Here is an 18,556-nt window from a genome sequence, read left to right on the forward strand (position 1 = left end):
AACTACAGACCAACAGTACTGATAAACATACATGTAAAAATCCTCAACAAAATATTAGTAAACTGATTCAAACAATACTTTTAAAAGGATCTTATATCATGATCAAGTGGAATCTAACCCAGTTATGCAAGATTTTTCAATATCGGCAAATCAATCAATGTGATTCACCACATTAAAAAATAGAAGAATAAAAACCATATGGTCATTTGGATAGATGCATAAAAATCTTTTGACAAAATCCAACATCCATTTGTAATAAAAAAGACAACTCCAGAAAGAGAGGATAGAGGGAAAATGCCTCAACATAATAAAGGCCATATATGCCAAACCAACATCAGCCAACATCATACTCAACAGTGAAAAGTTGAAAACATTTTCTCTAAGAGCAGGAACAAGACAAGGATGCCCACTCATCATTTTTATTCAACATGCATTGGAAGTCCTAAGCATAACAATCAGAGAAGAAAAATAAATAAAAGGAATCCAAATTGGAAAGGAAGAAGTAAAAGCTTTCACTGATCACAGATAACTGTATGTCCACTCCAGTGTTCTTGCCTGGAGAATCCCAGGGACAGGGGAGCCTGTTGGGCTTCCGTCTATGGGGTCACACAGAGTCGGACACGACTGAAGTGACTTAGCAGCAGCAGCAGCAGAAAGCCCTAAAGGTGCCACTAGAAAAGTACTAGACCTCATGAATGAATACAGTAAGATTATAGGATACAAAATTTATACACAGAAATCTGCTGCATTTATATACGATAACAATGAACTATTAGGGAGAGAAATTAAGGAAACAATTTCATTTATCATTACATCAAAAAGAATAAGATACCTGGGAATAAAGTTACCTAAGGAGGTAAAAAACCTGTGCTTGGAAAGCCATTATAAGACACTGATGAAAGAAACTGAAGACAACACAATCAGATGGAAAGATGTATCAATACTATGTTCTTGGACTGGAAGAATCAATATTGCTAAAATTATCACACTACCCAAGGCAATCTACAGATTCAATGCAATCCCTATCAAGTTACCAATGATATTTTTTTTCATAGAAGAGAAATAATTGTGAAATTTGTATGGAAACACAAAAGACTCTAAATTACAAAAAAAAAAAAAATCTTGAGAAAGAGGAACAGAGCAGAAGGAATTACATTCCCTGACTTCAGATTATACTACAAAGTTAGAGTAATCAAAAGAGAATGGTACTGAAGCAATCTAAGTGTTCATCAACAGATGAATGGATAAAGAAGATGTGGCATATCCTATACACACACAGACACACACACACTGGAATATGTATATGTATATGTATATATATATATATATATATATAATGGAATACTACTCAGCTGTAAAAATAAATGAAATCTTGTCATTTGCAACAACATCAGTGGACCTAGAGGGCATTATGCAAGTGAAATAAGTCAGAGAAAGACAAATACTGTATGATACCACTTATATGTGGAATCTAAAAGATACAATAAACTAATGAATATAACAAAAAAGAAGCAGACCCACAGATACAGAGAACAAATTAGAGGTTACTGTGGGGGAGGTGGGAGGGGGGTTCAGGGAGGGGAACATACCCGTACACCTGGGGCGGATTCATGTCAACGTATGGCAAAACCAACCAATATAATATTGTAAAATAATTCAGTTCAGTTCAGTTTAGTTCAGTCACTCAGTCGTGTCCGACTCTCTGCGACCCCATGAATCACAGCACGCCAGGCCTCCCTGTCCATCACCAACACCCAGAGTTCACTCAAACTCATGTCCATAGAGTCGGTGATGCCATCCAGCCATCTCATTCTCTGTCGTCCCCTTCTCCTCCCGCCCCCAACCTTTCCCAGCATCAGAGTCTTTTCCAGTGAGTCAACTCATCGCATGAGGTGGCCAAAGTATTGCAGTTTCAGCTTTAGCATCAGTCCTTCCAATGAACACCCAGGATTGATCTCCTTTAGAATAGACTGGTTGGATCTCTTTGCAGTCCAAGGGACTCTCAAGAGTCTTCTCCAATTAGCCTCCAATAAAAAAGAAAAAAAGAAAAAAAAATAGAGGTTACTATGGGGAAAGGGTAGGGGGAGGGGCACAACAGGGGTACGGAATTAAAAGGTACAAACTACCATGTACAAAATAAGCTACAAGGAATACAGCCAATATTTGATAATATCTATAGATGTCTGTTGTGCTAGTTGCATAGTCGTGTCTGATTCTTTGGCACCCCATGAACAGAGGAGCCTGGCGGGTTACAGTCCACGGGATTCTCCAGGCAAGAATACTGGAGTGGGTTGCCATGCCCTCTTCCAGGGGATCTTCCCAACCCAGGGATTGAACCTGGGTCTCCTGCATCGCAGGCAGATTCTTTCCCATTTGAGCCACCTTAAATTGTGAATCACTATACTGTACACCTGTAACTTACATAATATTGTACCTCAACTATGCTTAAGCTTTAAAAAATGGGAAAAAAAGAAAAACATACACTCATTCACTCATTCACTTATTGAATACCTATTTCCTGAGCACCTACCATGAACAAGCACCTGGGGCAGGTGCCCAGTGGGTGGTTTGTGGGCAGGAGAAGGCTCAACTCAGGCACCTGGACCAGTTCCAGGCTCAGAAACAACGAAGGCAAATGGTGGGGGGAGGTTGGGGGAGGGTGAGGAGAGCGGGTGTGAGTTTGCATGCTTGTGTGCCTATAAGGCATTGCCAAGGAAGCCGTCTGTCCGCTGTTTGATTTCTGTGCTTCTCAATTCAGGCCAAGGTGGGGGGCCATCTGCTAAAGTGGGCACAGAGAAAACATTTTCGCTGTGGAGAAAATTGGCTTCTGAGGAGACAGGCTGTGTGCTCAGCACAGAACCAGCCTGCAGAGGAGACGCTGGAGGCAGCGGGCAGGGCTGGGGTGCAGGGAGGGAGGCTCTGCTCGCATGATCTTGCTCGGGGCTGGGGAGATGCCTGTGCTCCTGCCTCATCCTTGCGAGGGCCCAGGCCCATATGGTCAGTGTCTCTAAGGCATCAAACCCCTTCCTGAAACTTAGGGGTCTTTGCATGGAACTTGCATAGGGGGAGGACTGCATTCCTTTTTAATAGCTTTATTAAGACATAATTGACATAGCATAAAATTTACTCATTTAAAGTATACGACTCAATGGCTTTTGATATATTACATTACTAATTTTTAAAAATTGTGATAAATATATACAACATAAAATGTACTGTCTTAACCGTACAACTCATTGGTGTTATTATATTCACAGCATTATGCAACTATCACCACTATTTCTAAAACTTTTTCATCTACCCAAACAAAAATTTTGCACCCATTAAACACTGACTGCCTCCCCCTCCCCCAATCCCTGGTAACCTCTACTCTACTTTCTGTCTCTATGAATTGACCTATCTTAGGTACCGTATATAAATGAATCTCATACAGTATTTGTCCTTTTGTGTCAGACTTCTCGGCATGTTTTCCTGTAGGATGGGTCACAATGCCATTCCTTTACAGCTGAATAATATCCCATCTTAGTGACAGACCACCTTTATTTATCCGTTCATCTGCTGATGGGTCCATCTTTTGGCTATTGTGAATAGTGCTGCTAAGAATATGGGTGTGCAAGAGTCTGTTTTAGTCCTTCCTTTCAATCCTTTTGGGTATATACCTAGGAGTAGAATCATATGGTAATTCTATATATAGGTTTTGAGGAACTACCACACTGTTTTCTACAGTGGCTGCACCATTTACATTCCTACCAACAGTGTACTAGGTTCCAACATCTCCACCTACATTTGTAATTCCTGCTGTTGTTATTTGATGGTTGTCATCCTAATGGGTAAGGACTTCCCTGTAGCTCAAATGGTAAAGAATCTGACTGCGATGCAGGAGACTGAGGTTCGACCCCTGGGTTGGGAAGATCCTCTGGAGAAGGGGATGGCAATCCACTCCAGTATTGTTGCCTGGAGAATTCCATGGACAGAGAAGCCTGGGGTCTCAAAGAGTCAGACACAACTGAGCGACTAACACACACACACACACACACACACACACACACACACACACACACTCACACATCCTAATGGGTATGAGGTGCTATCTTACATGGGTTTGATTTGCACTTCCCTATGGAGATCAATCCTGGGTGTTCATTGGAAGAACTGATGCTAAAGCTGAAACTGCAATACTTTGGCCACCTCATGAGACGAGTTGACTCACTGGAAAAGACTCTGATGCTAGGAAAGGTTGGGGGCGGGAGGAGAAGGGGACGACAGAATGAGATGGCTGGATGGCATCACCGACTCTGTGGACATGAATTTGAGTGAACTCTGGGAGTTGGTGATGGACAGGGAGGCCTGGCGTGCTGTGATTCATGGGGTCACAGAGAGTCGGACATGACTGAGCGACTGAACTGAACTGAATGATTAGTGATATCATATCATATCACAAAATACTCATGATATATTGATTTTCATGTGCTTATGGGCATTTGTGCATCTTCTTTTCAAAATGTCCATTCAAACCCTTTGGCCATTTAATACTAGGTGTTTTTTATTGTTGAGTTGTAGAAATTTTGTATATATTCCTGATATTCATCCATTATTTGATATATGACTTGTGAATATTTTCTCACATTCTGTGGGTTGTCTTTTCACTCTCTTGATAGTATCCTTTGATACACAAAAGTTTTTTATTTTGAAGTCCAACTTATATTTTTTTCATTGCCTGTGCTTTTACTGTCATATCCAATAATTTGCTAGGCTAATGCTACTCATTTTTGATTCCCCAGCCCCATGTAAATTAGTCCTCCCTGTGATTCTGTCTCATTGCATCCGTATCCCCTTGGCAGTGCCAGCAACACCTGATTGGTCTGCACAGCTCCACATCCCCCCAACGCAGAACCCGGGCAAGCAGAGGTCTGGTCTGTTTCCTTCCTCCTAGAAGACCCTTCTGGCTAGAGCATTCTTGGCTCTGGTCTTTGCTCTTCAGAATTTTGGTTCTCTAAGAATTACAGAATGTTAGCGCAGATGTAGAAAGAAGAAAAAAACAACAGAAATGCTCTTTGAAATAAGGACTGTCTGCTTTCATGCACCAGTGGAACTGGTACTTGCCACATGCTGCCTTGACTAGGTTTAGGAAATTATCCCAATGGCTTTTGTTGGTCTGGAAGGTGGACTTACCCTCTCCCCTGACTTCAAGGGTTCAGGCAGGAAGAAAAAGGTAAAGGGAGCTGCTTGCACAGCAGCAAAAGGGACTGTGGTTTTTATAGACATCCTGGAAGGGAAGAGGTAAGAATCCGTGGAACAGAGAACTGGGGAAAGAGACGAAGTGGTGAAAGGCCAGGCAGGAAAGTCCAGTTGGCCAGAAATGCCCGTGTTGTCATCTGTAGCAAGTTGCTCCATCACCCAAACACCAGTGAATGTCTGCTTCCAGAAAGGCCCAGGCAAACGAAGCTCTGCACAAAGAAGTTGGCTGGTGTCCAGTGCAGACCCCCTATCGAGTGTGAAGCAGAAGCAGGAAACGTGAAGGCAGAAAAACATGGGGACCCTCGTGGGACCCTGAGTTTTCCACCTTATATGGATGGGAGCTGTGCTAGGGTGAGTTGTGTCCTGCTGAAATTCATATCCACTCAGAACTTGTGAACTTACTTGGAAATATGGTCTTTGCAGGTGTCATCAAGTTAAGGTACAGTCATACTGGATTAGAGGCGGCCTTCATTCAAAGCCTGGGAAATTTGGTCAAAAACACAGGGACATAGTGAGAGGGTCAAGTGAAGACAGGGCAGAGACTGGATGGTGCTCCACAAGCCAAGGATTGCCGGCAGTCACCAGAAGCTGGAGAGGCGCCTAGAGCGAATTCTGTCTCAGAAACTCCAAAAGAACCCTACTGACACTGTGATTTCAGACTTCCAGTCTCCAGACCGAGGGAATTAATTTCTATTGTTTGAAGCTCCCCAGCCTGTAGCATCCTATTATGGCAGCCCAAGATAACTCAGACAGTAAAGAATATGCTTGCAATGCAGGAGACTCGGGTTCAATCCCTGGGCTGGGAAGATCCTCTGAAGAAGGGAACGGCAACCCACTCCAGTATTCTTTCCTGGAGAATCCCGTGGACAGAGGGGCCTGGCAGGCTACAGTCCATGGGGTCACGAAGAGTTGGATACAACTGAGCAACTAGCATTCCTACTAAGAAATTAATGGTTGGGCTAACATCCTTCTATTTTAAGAGCTAAGGAAAGGGAGGCTGTAAGGTTGGAGGACTGGGAACATCAGGAGCTCCTTGGCTGGTGTGGGGTCCTAGCCTCCAGCTGAAGGAGCCAGAGTAGCTTTGGGCAGAGGGCAGGTCAAGCCTCAGAGCCCCAGTTTCTTTGCTCTTTAAGGCACAGGGGGTCATCAGACTGTTGGCATCCGGCAGCTCAAAGGGGAGGCTGAGTAGATGTCTGGTCAAAGCAGCTTCTGTCCATTACACACTCACCACGGCCAGGTTGGGTCTCTTAGCGCTACAGCTTCCCTGGTGGCTCAGAGGGTAAAGCGTCTGCCTGCAATGTGGGAGACCTGGGTTCAATCCCGGGGTCAGGAAGAACCCCTGGAGAAGGAAATGGCACCCCACTCCAGTACTCTTGCCTGGCAAATCCCATGGATAGAGAAGCCTGGTGGGCTGCAGTCCACGGGGTCCCGAAGAGTCGGACGCGACTGAGCGACTTCACTTTCACTTTCCACTGACTTTTGGTGCTGCAGCACAGACAGCAGTGCAGAATGGGGTCACCAACACTGGAAAACACCCAAGAGCTTTGGGAGGACAAGATTGCCCCTGGGGAACTGCCCAGCACTGTGACACTCTGGCCTGTGACCAGACTCTCCCTGTTGTGGATTTGGTGGCAATGTGGGGAGAGGAGCCAGAGATAAGGGGGGACGTGAGGATGAAGGATTCACTTAGTGGAAGGAAAGGAGATGGTGAGAACCCAAGGTAGGATAAAGGGACAGAGAGCAAGGTGGGGCAGGGGAGGGTCCCTGGGCAGAGAGACCGGGCAGAGGGCCTGAAGGGGCAGCAGTATGGCAGGAGAGAGCAAAAGCTGGGGTCAGGGAGGGTCAGGTCACACAGGGGCTTGAGAAGGAGAAAAGCAGCTCGCCTCGATGATATGCAGATCTCATAGCTCAACGATGTCTCTGTTATCAGACACGGCCAAAATGGATGGAGTCAGAAATAAGGGGCCTCTGCGGTCATCTCTGAACACAGAACATGGACTCCGTCCAGACCTAAACGTGGCCCTCAGGCCCCCTTTCCTCGCTGACTGGGGCGGGTTTACCATCGCCCATCCCTGTGCGCACCCCACTCCCTGCAGCGCACCGTTGCCCTCACTCAGCTCTGCTGCAGCTGTGTTCTAGGGGTCCTCGGATCGGAGGTGACTGACACCTCATGCACCACGGAAAGAGCTGCGAGTTTTACTCTGAATAATACGGGAAGCCACTGCATGGTTTTAGGAGGAGAAGTGTGATGTGAGTTTAGAAAGAAATGTCCTAAAAACCCATCGGGAGGTGCTCTGTGGACTGTGAGTGATGGCATGTGGAGCAGGGTTTCCTGTGGCTACTTGGTGCGGGAGGGGGCTTTTTCCGCCTGCAGGGCGGGAAGAAGTGACAGTGTGAACACATGGACAGCCTCTGTGTCCTACAACCACCTTCTAAGGAGCTTCTGAGAAAAGAACTTCACTGAAGCAAGCTAGACTGGGCTGTTTGCATCAGCTCCAGGCAGCTGGGGAGACAAGCATCCTAGTGGACAGTGCATAGGTGCCTAACCTCCCCCTTTCTGAGCCAAACACTCAAGACACCCTATAAGACAGAGTTTGTGGTGGGAACTCCCCAGTGGTCCAGCGGTTAAAACTCCACGCTTTCACTGCCAAATGCCTGAGTTTGATCCCTAGTCAAAGAACTAAAGAGAGGCAAAAAAAAAAAAAGACAAGAATTTGTGGAAAAGACAAGATCAATCCACACTGGCAGCCACCAAGGAGGCAGGACATAAGGCTCTACACAAATGTCCAATGTTTCAATCAGGATATGTGGTGATGTCATTCCCATGACCCTGTGTGTGCTCAGCCAGGAGGGCTAAAGGGCCAGACTTGTGAATAACTGGCTCCCGGGTTAGAAAGAGAGCTCAGAGGCAGGAGGCATACAGCCTCCCCTGTCCCAGTACACATATGTATTGCTTCCAACTTTTGCCTTGGAGGGTGGGCTAGCTAAGGGGGTTCTTTCAAAGTGCCAGGATAAAACATGTCTCCTTGTCTGATGAAACCATGTGGGAAGTGCATGTGTGGGTGGCTGAGTGGCGGGTCCTCCTTCAGTGAACCCATGGTCCAAAAGCATGATCAGTGGTCCCCAGGGATGGTAGAGGCAAAGTGTTGGCATTTTGCTTGCTTGCTTTTGCTGCCTCCTCATCTGACCTGGCTGTTTCTCCTATTTCTCTGAGGACTTTCACACCTGGAGGATGGAGCCCTTGGCTAGGCCTGCTTGCCTGAACTTCCCTCCTTGGATTGGCGGATTCCTCAAGCCCCATCTTGACCCTGTCTCCCACGATAGCACCCCTAGCCTAGAAGGCAGAGAGAACTTGGGACTGACTGTAGAAATGAGCACGGATCACTGTCACTTCCAGAACCCTCTCTGTATCAGGAAGGCTCAGGGAACCAGCACCTACATTAGTATCAGCTGTTTCAGTGTACATGTGTGCCCTTGAGTCCTTGTGTGTGTGTGTGTGTTGGGGAAGAAACAGGGATACTAGGGAGGGAAAACTCTTCAATCACATCTGGAGTCTCCATTCCCACACATAAGGGTCCATGGGGGCACTGCAGTACATGAATAGAGTTTTATTTGGGAAAAAAGTGTGTATGAAATATACTGAAAAAAAAAAAAAGCCTAGAAGAAAATATTCTGAAATGTCAGCAGTGGTTATATCTTGCGGTGGGATCAAGGATTTTTATACTTTCGTGTTTTACACCAAACATGTGTTGGTTATGTAATTTAAATTTTATTTATTTATTTTTAAACCAAATTCTCCAGCCAACTGTGCTTTTTTCCCAGTTGCAGTAACTTTCCTTTGAGTGAGATTTGGTTCTGGGTGAACCAAGCAACAAAACACTCCTCTCAAGTCCACACGGACTTAGTACTCTTTTTCATTTCTCCTTCCTGCGACAGTGTCCCTGTCCTCAGGTATTCTGCAGCCTAGAGGCATTCTCTCCCCACGACCTGCTCCTCCGCGAGGAAATGGGGGCGGAGGGGGCGGCGATACCTGAGGGAGGGTGGCGAACGGGGGAGGTGGGGTATCCCTCTGGGCGAGGGGTGGGTGATGTCGGCTTTGGCTCCTCAACACCGGGACAGTGGATGTAAAATGCTAGGATAACCTTAAAGGGATCGACTGGATTTTCCTGTCCCTGAACCTTCCTGAGGAGCTCTGGGGAGGAGGACGCCCGCGAACCCGATCGCAATAACGGGGATACCCACGCCGTGCGGGCACCCGGATACCGAGGCCTGGAGGCCAAATTCTGGGGCAGGACCGCGGGACCCAGACGCCTGGCGCGGTTGCCACGGCAATGCCCTCGGGCTCGCGGCGATTGGTGGCGCTTCAGGGGCGGGACCCAGGAGGCGCTCCCGCGAGAGCTTGGCCTTGTGGCTTCAGGCCTGAGTGGCCTTCTGGACTGTTACCCCCGCGTACGGTGCGGTAGCCGGTCTGTGCCCAGAATGGGCTCCTTCGCCCTCCTCCGCTGCGACCACCCTGGACCACCTTTAGTCGCTTTGAGTAATGCCCAACCTCTCGCCGGGTCTTCCAGCTCCACCCTTCCTTCAGTCCATGTTCCATCTTGTGGTTCCCGGTTTCCCTGAGTTACGGCTGTGCCGCGTCTGCCTCTACCGCACTGCTCCCCTACTTCAGCCTTGCTCACTCGTGACTGACCTTGCTTCATCAACCCCGAACCACTTGCTGGTCACTCTGTCTAGACTATGCCTCCTTAAGTGAGGTGACCACCTTAAAGTTACACCCCACATTCCCCATCCTCCCTGCCCTGATTTTTCTCCATAGGTCTTATCACCATCCAACACAGTTGATAATGTATTTATATGTTGTCTGAAAGTTCCATGGCCAAGTTTCATGGCCAACTGTCTTGTTCAGACCAGAGCAGGTGCTCAGTAGTTGTTGCAGGCTAAGCAGGTGGATGAGGGGTCTTCTCTCCTCATCCTCCCTAAGAAGGGTGTTGAATCCCTTGGGTCACCCTCTCTGGAAGGAGAACTGGCCAGGACTAGCTGACTGCCCACGTGCCAAGTGTCTTACTTTCAACATCTCACTCCCAAAGAGTGACCTCCCATTTCTGTGGGAGGCTCAAGGAGCCTCTGGGAGCCCTGTTCCTCCAAACACTGTCATCCTCAGCTCAGAATCCTTTGGTCTCCAGATGTCACTGGCTGTTGCTGGCAGTCCCTCCGGCGTGCCTCGCACTTTCCTGGGTGCTGAACTGTGTGAGAGGGTCTGGTGCTGCCTTCAGGGTTCTCAGTCTGGTGGGGGAGACAGAGAAGTGACTACCGCCACGCAGAGTGCAGTGCTGAGGATGGGCACCTGAGGCGCAGTGGAAGAGGGTGGGACCCCTCTAGAATGGGGCCTCTAGAATTCCTCCCAGTGGTCCGGGGGGCTCTTCTGGCGTGAAGTGTGCACCGTGAACAACAATTACTGGTTTTCTCCTCTGCGCAGACATGATTTCTGGGATTCAGCTCTCAGTGGCTGAGAAGCCTATACTTTTCTCAGGCGAGAAGCCAGACCAGCATCCAGGCTGCCCAGAATTGCATCCAAGTGTCCAGACAACTGGCTTCCCTGTGGGTGTGGGCAATGGGAGAGGGGCTTTTGCTTGGTGTGTGGCTTGAGTGAGCCAGGGCAGCCATATGCTGCCAGCCTCGTGGGGAGCAGGGCACAGGCCACCCCGGCAGCCAGATGCTCCTGGGCTAGTCTATGGCTCAAAGGCATTTCCTTCAGGCACTTCCTTCATTTCCTCCAGGTGGCTCCTCTCCACCCACTCTCCTGCCCTTGCCTCCCTCTTAGTGCCAAAGTCTAGGGTTCCAGGGCTGTGTCAGCATCGGGCCCTGCTGTACTGTCCTTCTGGCATGGGGCATGGTGGCCTGGAACGGACATCTGGTCTGCCTCAACCCCCATGGCCAGGGCATCTGTGGCCCCATGGAACGCAGTAGCAGGGAGGACAGCCGGAACCAGGGAAAGGCCATGCTCTGCTGTGCTTGCCAAGTGGCCGAGCATTCCTGGCATGGCTTACCTGGCATCACCCTTGCCACTGAGGCTTACTGAGGGCAACCCCCAAGGGCCCTGCCAGGATCCTTTTGCCAGGTTGTGTCTGCTCAGGCCAGGGAGGGAGGGACAGAGGCCACAACTGATGATGCCAGTCCAGTGGGATCTTGAACTCCAAAACAGTAGGAAAGGAGGGCAGCCCCTGCTCCTTGCCAATGATGTGCCCTCCCAGCTGGCAGAGGCATCCAGCCTGCTCTGCAGGAGTTGGATCTACAGCCTGAAAGGGCTTCATTTTACAGATGGGAAAACTGAGGCTCTGAGAGGGGATGGAAGCATATGTGTACTTGGTGGGCTTTACCTTGTTTGCCTGTCAGCACCCCCAGTGAGATCAGTGTCATTAACTCCATTTTATGAAAGAGGAACTGGGGATTGGAGAAATGAAGTGCCGTTTGCAAGCTGTCCTGGGTAAACCCCTTATCCGGCCCTGGCATGCACGGACCTGAAAAGGAGCCAGGGAAGTGCCCACACTTGCTTGTTTTGCCACAAGATGGAAAAGTGAGCCCAAGAACCTAAAGCTGAGGGAAGGGAGACCCAGGATCAAGGTGACCCTCCTGCAGGAAGCAAGAAGTCCTGAGGCCCGGCTGGGCTGGGAAGTTTGGAACCAGGCTGCCAAACGCAGCTGTAGCCACCAGGTCCTCCCTCCCCGCCATGCCCCCAGGTGTATGAAGTCACACTTGGTCACTGGGTCCTGAAGAAACAAGAAAACAACATCTTTGGCCTCCACCTGGCGTGTAGATGAGGCTAAGAGCATGACCCCTGCCCTCCTCTGCAGTCTCTCCCCTACCAGGCCTTCCTACAGGCCCTTCCCTTCCTACACCGCAGCTGTGGGAACCTATGCCCGAGAGATGCAGTACCCCAGGCCTAATACTATTCCAGACACGGAGGGGAGCCCCCACCATCACCATCATATCATCCATCATCGGCAACAGTGACAAGACTTGGTCACACCCCTTCAAAGGTCAGGCCAGTTCAGTTGGGAGCAAAAGGAGCAGCCTGTACCAGGTGACTGTGACAGAACAGATGGCCAAGGGGCAGAAAAGAAGCGCAGACGTCCCCAGAGACCCTCCCTTTGGAGCCAGAGAAGGGGACACAGAGGAAGGGGCTGGTCCTGAGATGGGAGGAGGCACCCTAGGCAGGGTCATCCAAGCAAGCTGCCCTGGAAGGGAGGGTGTGTCTGGAAGCCAGGTGCATGTCAGAGTGGCAGGGGCCAGGGGTCTGGGAGCCAGGCTGAGCAACAGGGTCGTGTCCATGGGCTTTGAGCCCAAGGTGGACAGACCGCAACCCAGCTCGTGGAAGCAGCTTTTCAGCAAGAGCCTTGAGCTTTCTTGGAAGCAGACTGAGTTTAAATTATAAATAAACAAATGAGAACTCTGCGGCAAAGCGTGGGCCAGTGGGAACATGGGGGAGACTGGAGACAGAGACCTCACTTGGGAGCTAATATTCCCCCTGAACTCAAACCTTCCTGCCCTCTCTTCCTAACCTGCCTCTGCCTCAGGGGCTTCTGGGCCTTCTGCTGAAGGTATCACCTGGGGTCTCAGGCTTCAGGGGCTGACCTTGGCTGGCCAGAAGAGGTCCGGTGTGGAGCCTGCATTGTGAGGAGTGGGGAGGCCCACCTGGCTTACACACCCAAGAGGTTCAGGCCCGAGTCTCTCTTGGACAAAAACAGGCCCCGGTGGACACTCATCCGTGTGGGAGGTGCCTTACCAAATGTTTGAAGGGGGAAAAAAAATCCCATTTTCTTAGCTTTTTTTTCTTTCTATTTTTTGATTATTTTTCTAGATGACTTCATTTCCAAGAAGGGTATAGGGGAGAGAAGGAGGACAGGGGAAGGAGGACAGGGGGCCTGAGGAGGGATGAAATGGGGAGAGTGGGTGCCAAGCCCAGGGAAAAATCTGTGGGGGACTCGAGGGCCACCTTGTCCTGACCAGGTGCTCCCAGCCCAGACTGTGTCTCCTTCCCCTGATCTCCATGGACTTCTTGGCCAGCTCCAGTCCCACAAAGTCCTGGGACAAAGGGAAGCTCCCATCCAGCCAGGATTAGCAGAAGGGCTTCTAGGAGCTTCTCTCTGGGGCATGACCTCCCTGCCCCACGGACAGAGGTCTCCTTACCCCCTCTACTGCTCAGAACCAGCAGTGTAGGACCCACTCTGGCTAGCTTGATGGAAAAGAGTTTCTGTCCAGTGGCCACACGCCCAGGAGCAACACCCCAACTACATCGTCTCCCCATTGGGCACAGACCCAGCAGCCCACACATGATAAGGCACTGATGCCCCAAAGCCAGGGCCTTCTGCCGCCACCCTTGCTAGAAAAGATTCAGGAGGATAAGTTTTTTGGTGTTGCCTGCTTCTGAGTCAGTCTGCCCAGGTGAATTGTGGTTGGTGGAGCCCAGGTCACATGCCCCCACTCTAGCTGCAAGGGAGTCAGGGAACACCAGCAAGGCAGGAAGACCCCAGCAAAGCAGTAGCCACCCCAGAACCCCTTTAGTTCACAGAGGACTTTACCGCCCAAACACCCAGCAGCTGCTGTACTCTGAGGGAGAAACCATCCCAGGCTTCTCTCCCAGTCTCCAGTGGCTGCTGGAGACCTTTGGTGTTCCTTGGCTGGTGGGTGCACTACTCCTGTCTCTGCCTCCAAGTTCAGAGTCGTCTCTGAGTCTCAAATCTCTCTCTGCTTTTCTCTTCTGACACCTGACACTGGATTTAGGACCTACTCTAATCCAGGATGATCTCATCTCGAGATCCTGAACTTGGTTATATCTGCAAAGACTCTTATTCTAGATATGGTCACGGTCTGAGGCTCCAAGATTCCATCTTTTGGGGGGTCCCACTTAATCCATTCCAAGAGGCATGAGAAATGGGCACTGAGAAGGGGTCAAGGGAGGAGGGGGAGAGGTGAGGCAGAAGGGACATTCAGGCAGGAGAAACCAGCTGTCCTAGCCCAGCACTCACCGGACCATTAAATCTCCTTTTGGCTCCTGAAACCTCAAGTCAGCTGTGGCTGCCCAGAGCTTTCCACCACCTCTGGTGTCCCCATCATTGTTTTTTCTCCAAGGCCAGGCACCATGAACAGCCCATCTTCTTGAGGGTTCCCAGGAGCCCCTGCACCTCAGACCCCCAAGATCCCCAAGTCCAGGAGGCAGGAGAAGATGCCCTGCCTTTCCTCCCCAGGCACAAGGGAAAGGGTGGGTCCCCCAATCTCATTTCTTGACTTCCCACTTCCCAGAGCCATCCTTTCCCCTTCCCCAAATCCTCCCTGTTGGAGTTTGGGCCATTTCTTCTAATGGGCTCATTCCCATCCTTGGCAGAAAATGCTGCTTGAGATGGAGAACCTTCAAGATGCATGGGTCAGAAACTAGAATATAAAAACATCTGTGTGCATTCCAAAGTTTACACTGCCCTTTGTCCTACATTGTCTCCTTAGATCCTCACTACTGCCTGCGAAGGAGATAGTAACCCCATTTTACAGAAGGGAAGACTGAGGCTGTCAGAGGCCTAATGACTTGTCTAATTTAAATAAACCTGAGATTCCCACCCCAAACGTCCAACTCTAGCTTCTAATGCTATTCCTACCAACTCTATCACACTGGGCTCAATCCCATGAAGAATCCTGTCCATGTTAGGACTCGAATCCTACTAGGAACAGTGAGCTCACCACCTAACAAAACAGCAAATTCCACTGACAGTCCTAAGTATCACAGAAGCTTCCTAATTGTAACTTGCCCCTTCAGCCCTGGCCTTGGCAATGGGCAATGCCCTGCCCTAGTCTTTTCCAGGACACATCTCTCCATTTCTCACCCATTTCTTGAAATGTCCCCTCCGGGTTACCCTCTCTAGAAGGGTTTCTGGCCTCTTGATGCCCCACCTACATCAAGGACACAGGTCCTTGAGTCATGAGGCAGCTGCGGAGGGTGACTTTGGACAGGTGTCCCCCGGCACTGTGCCCAAGTCAGGCGGAACTAAGGTGAGGACTGTGCCTGCTCTGGAGGTGACAGTCTCTTTGCCCATGACCAGGGTCGAGGGTAAGGCCTGGCCATCTGGCCACCTTGGCCATCTCAAGGGGGCCACCATGGGCGCTCCTGGGCAGAGGCAGTCACTGTGTCACAGCACAATGGCAATGTCACACATTGGGAAAGAAACAGAAAGGCAGCCACCAGCAAGCAGAGAGGCTAAGGAACAGCTGAGCTGAGTCACTGCAGCCGGGTGGGTGGAGGCGGCTGCAGGGGCGGGGTGGGGGCCTCCCAGGGATAGAGAGAGGAGGAGGGGAGTGCTAGGGCCCACCTAGCACCCTCCCCTGGGCTTTTGGAGTGTGGAGGGTCGAGGCATCTGCCCTCCCCATCCCGTGGGATGCCCAGGCATTTGAGCTGACCATTAGGATTGTCCAGCCAGCTGGCCTCCAGCTCCATTCCCAGCTCAGCCACCACCCGGCCCCCAGGCCTCCACCAGCCACGTCATCTTTCTAAGGCTCAGTCTCCCCCTCTGTCTAGTGGGGTAAGGGCTGCCTCCCCTACTCCTGGGCCAATTACTGAAGGCCACGGGGCCAAGTGCTCAGGGTGGCGTCTGACCCCCACGGGGGCGCTGAGTGTGCCCAGTGACTCTGCTCACCATCACTATGAACGAGAAGCCCTAAGGTTTTCCAAAGTGGGATTCTAGGGTTCGCCTAGTGGGCCTCCCTGACTCCTGCCCCTGCCCCTTCCAGTACCCCATGAGTGCATTGTTGAAGTTACTGGTGGTCTTCGGCTGTTTCCTTGTTGATTTCCCACACCTCCCCCTTCATGGGCTCCAGTGGCCCTGGGGGTCCAGGGTCCGGTAGGCTGCCCCAATCACCTACCGGGACCCACACTGCGTGGTTCCCACTATGGCCAGGCAGGGCTGCAGAAGCAGGCACCGATTCCCACTCTGCAGAGTGATTGCACCTGGCACACAGCACTTCTAAAACCTCTCTGGAAGCCACAGCAGACTGTGCTGGCATCCCCCTATCCGCACAGGAAGCCCCTCAGATGGCAGGATGCCCCCATCCTGCTGAAGCTCAGGGTTTAGGAACTGGAAGGCACGCTGAAGACGATCCAAACTCGCGCCCTCAGGCCCGCTGCCCAATGCCACCCAGTGATATCAGGGGAATCCCTGCCTCGGCCAGTGCTTCCAGGCCCCCCTCCCCATCGGTGGTTGTGCTGGGATTTCCTGAGCCCCTGGCCCAGGAACCAGCACCACGGGCCTCACCCCAAACCAGGAGCCCATGTGATCCCAGCCCCTCCCTCCCTGCGCTCCCGGCTCTCCCTCGGCGGGCGCCTGCTTCTCCCGCCCCCACGCTACCACGGGAAGGGGTTCCTATGGCACCCCTTCCCCCGCATACACTTAGCTCACTGGCAGCCCATCTGCCCCAGACAGTGAGCAGCAGATGCCTCTATGCACAGCGGTGCCTGAAGTGTGGCCCAGCGCCTGCTGGACGAGAAAATGCCAGCCCAGTGTGGGGCTCACGTGACACTAGGCTGGGGCAGGGGCCCCCTCATCCAAGGCGAGACCAGGTCATCCAGACAGCTCACCAGGGCCGAGAACCAAGATATCTGAGCCTGGAATCAGAGTGGCCCTGGAGAGGCAGCTCTCCAGCAGGTTGCTCCTTTGGGAGACAGGTTTCTACAGCTCCCCGACTCCCTGGGGAGGGCCCAAAGTGAGGGGGTTGGTGGACCCCATGGACAGACCCCACAGGGCCAGTCACTGCACAAAGCATGTATGAAGGCTTAGGGGAGAGGCTTCAAAGCACCCAGCTCCTGCACAAGTGTAGGACCCTCACCTGGGCCTCATAGGGCTCCTCATTCGGTCTGTCTTGGCCCCCTGGCCTTCTGGGCCCCAGCCTCACCCCAGCTCCCTCAGCAAGCTTCTCTTTCTCTCTCTCCTGAGTTCTTACAACCGATAGGGGCAAGCGGCAGAGCAGGGTCAAGGCACCCTAGAGCTGGGCTTCCTGGAGGGTGGTCACAGTTCCTGGATCCACTGGTCCCCAGACTCACCTACTGCTTCCAGGATGCCTGTGGCCAGTTGGCAAAGAGCCTTGTTTCCATGGCAGCAGCCTCTAGCCCTGGGTCCAGTGGGGAAAGGCTGGCTGAGGACCTCTGCTTTGCCCTCCCCAGCCCAGGGGCAGAGTCTGATAGCCCATGGGTGGCCAGCGGAGCACTAGAGGGCCAGCCCAGCCTGGGGGTGGGAACTGCTGGAGGGCTGCAGTGCCCCATCCACTGAGGTGAGGCGGTACACACACTCTTCCATCCTCAACAAAAACAGGAAAAGCTAGATTTTCCTGGTTCTGGAAAGAATTAGAACATTTCAAGGATCTGCACATGGGGCTGCTAGCTGCCAAGCCCTTATCTTGTTCATGGGCTCGTGCCCAGTGTCTCGTGTGAGACGTTGCGGGGAGAGAGGTGACACTGTCTTAGGCTGGTGTCAGCCAGCCTGCCTGGGGCAGAGGGATGGAGAGCTTGGCCTCTGAGGACCCCATTAGCTGAGACCCCAGAAGCCACGACAACTAAACTCACTCCCAAGCCCTGCAGCACCCCTCTCTCCCCCACGCTCACCCTTTGTTTTCCTCCCCTCCTCCCGGCACCAGGCAAGCACAAGCACTCGCACACACGCACGCCCCCAGGCCGCCTCTGCTCCCCTCACATCTTGCGTTTGTTTTGCTTCAGCAGGGCTCGAATGGGGACACGCTGCACTCTCACAATTGGCAGCTTGCTCCGATTCCCCTGTGCCCCCCCCATGGAGGTGCCATATGTCAGTGTCATGAATAAGCATGAGGCTCCACGGCTGGGGGGCTGGGAAATGGCAGCTGCCAATCACCGGCTGAGCAGACATGGGGTAGGGGCTACCATGGAGGGGGTCACCACTACCAGAGGGGTAAGCCAGGTGGGGGAGGGCATGGGCAGAGGCATGGGAAGAGGGTGGCATCGGAGCATGGTCCCTGGTCCTCACCGGGGGACACATCTCTAGGTGACCACTATGCTTTCCTGAAAACAAGCAAAACCCAAAAGGCAGGGTGTGACCATGTGGGGGTGGCCCTGCCTCTCAGCCTTGTCTCTGCCTGTGGGCCTGCTGGCCCACACTACCTCCTCCAGAATACCCTCCTTCTGGGCCAAATGCCTCATCTTGTGCCTCTCCCCAGCACGTGCTCCATCCGAGCCTCCCATTAGAGAGAGGGGACCCAGGCTTCACCTGCAGGGAGGAGGATGGAGACCCAAACTGAGCACCTGCACTGGACC

General features: G+C 51.6%; 1 long non-coding RNA gene across 1 annotated transcript; it reads right to left on the reverse strand.

Moving 5' to 3' along the window:
- Positions 1-272: 272 nt before the first annotated feature.
- On the reverse strand, positions 273-15,713 carry LOC148774776 (uncharacterized). The gene is made up of 3 exons (XR_016035564.1): positions 6,467-15,713; positions 5,641-5,717; positions 273-2,024 (listed from the first exon to the last, which is right to left on the reverse strand). It is a non-coding gene; the product is annotated as an uncharacterized LOC148774776 (long non-coding RNA).
- Positions 15,714-18,556: the final 2,843 nt, after the last annotated feature.

This window comes from Moschus berezovskii, chromosome 20 (assembly GCF_049115385.1).
Source record: "Moschus berezovskii isolate FMDL1 chromosome 20, NW_MosBer_1.0, whole genome shotgun sequence".
Taxonomy (NCBI): Eukaryota; Metazoa; Chordata; class Mammalia; order Artiodactyla; family Moschidae; genus Moschus; species Moschus berezovskii.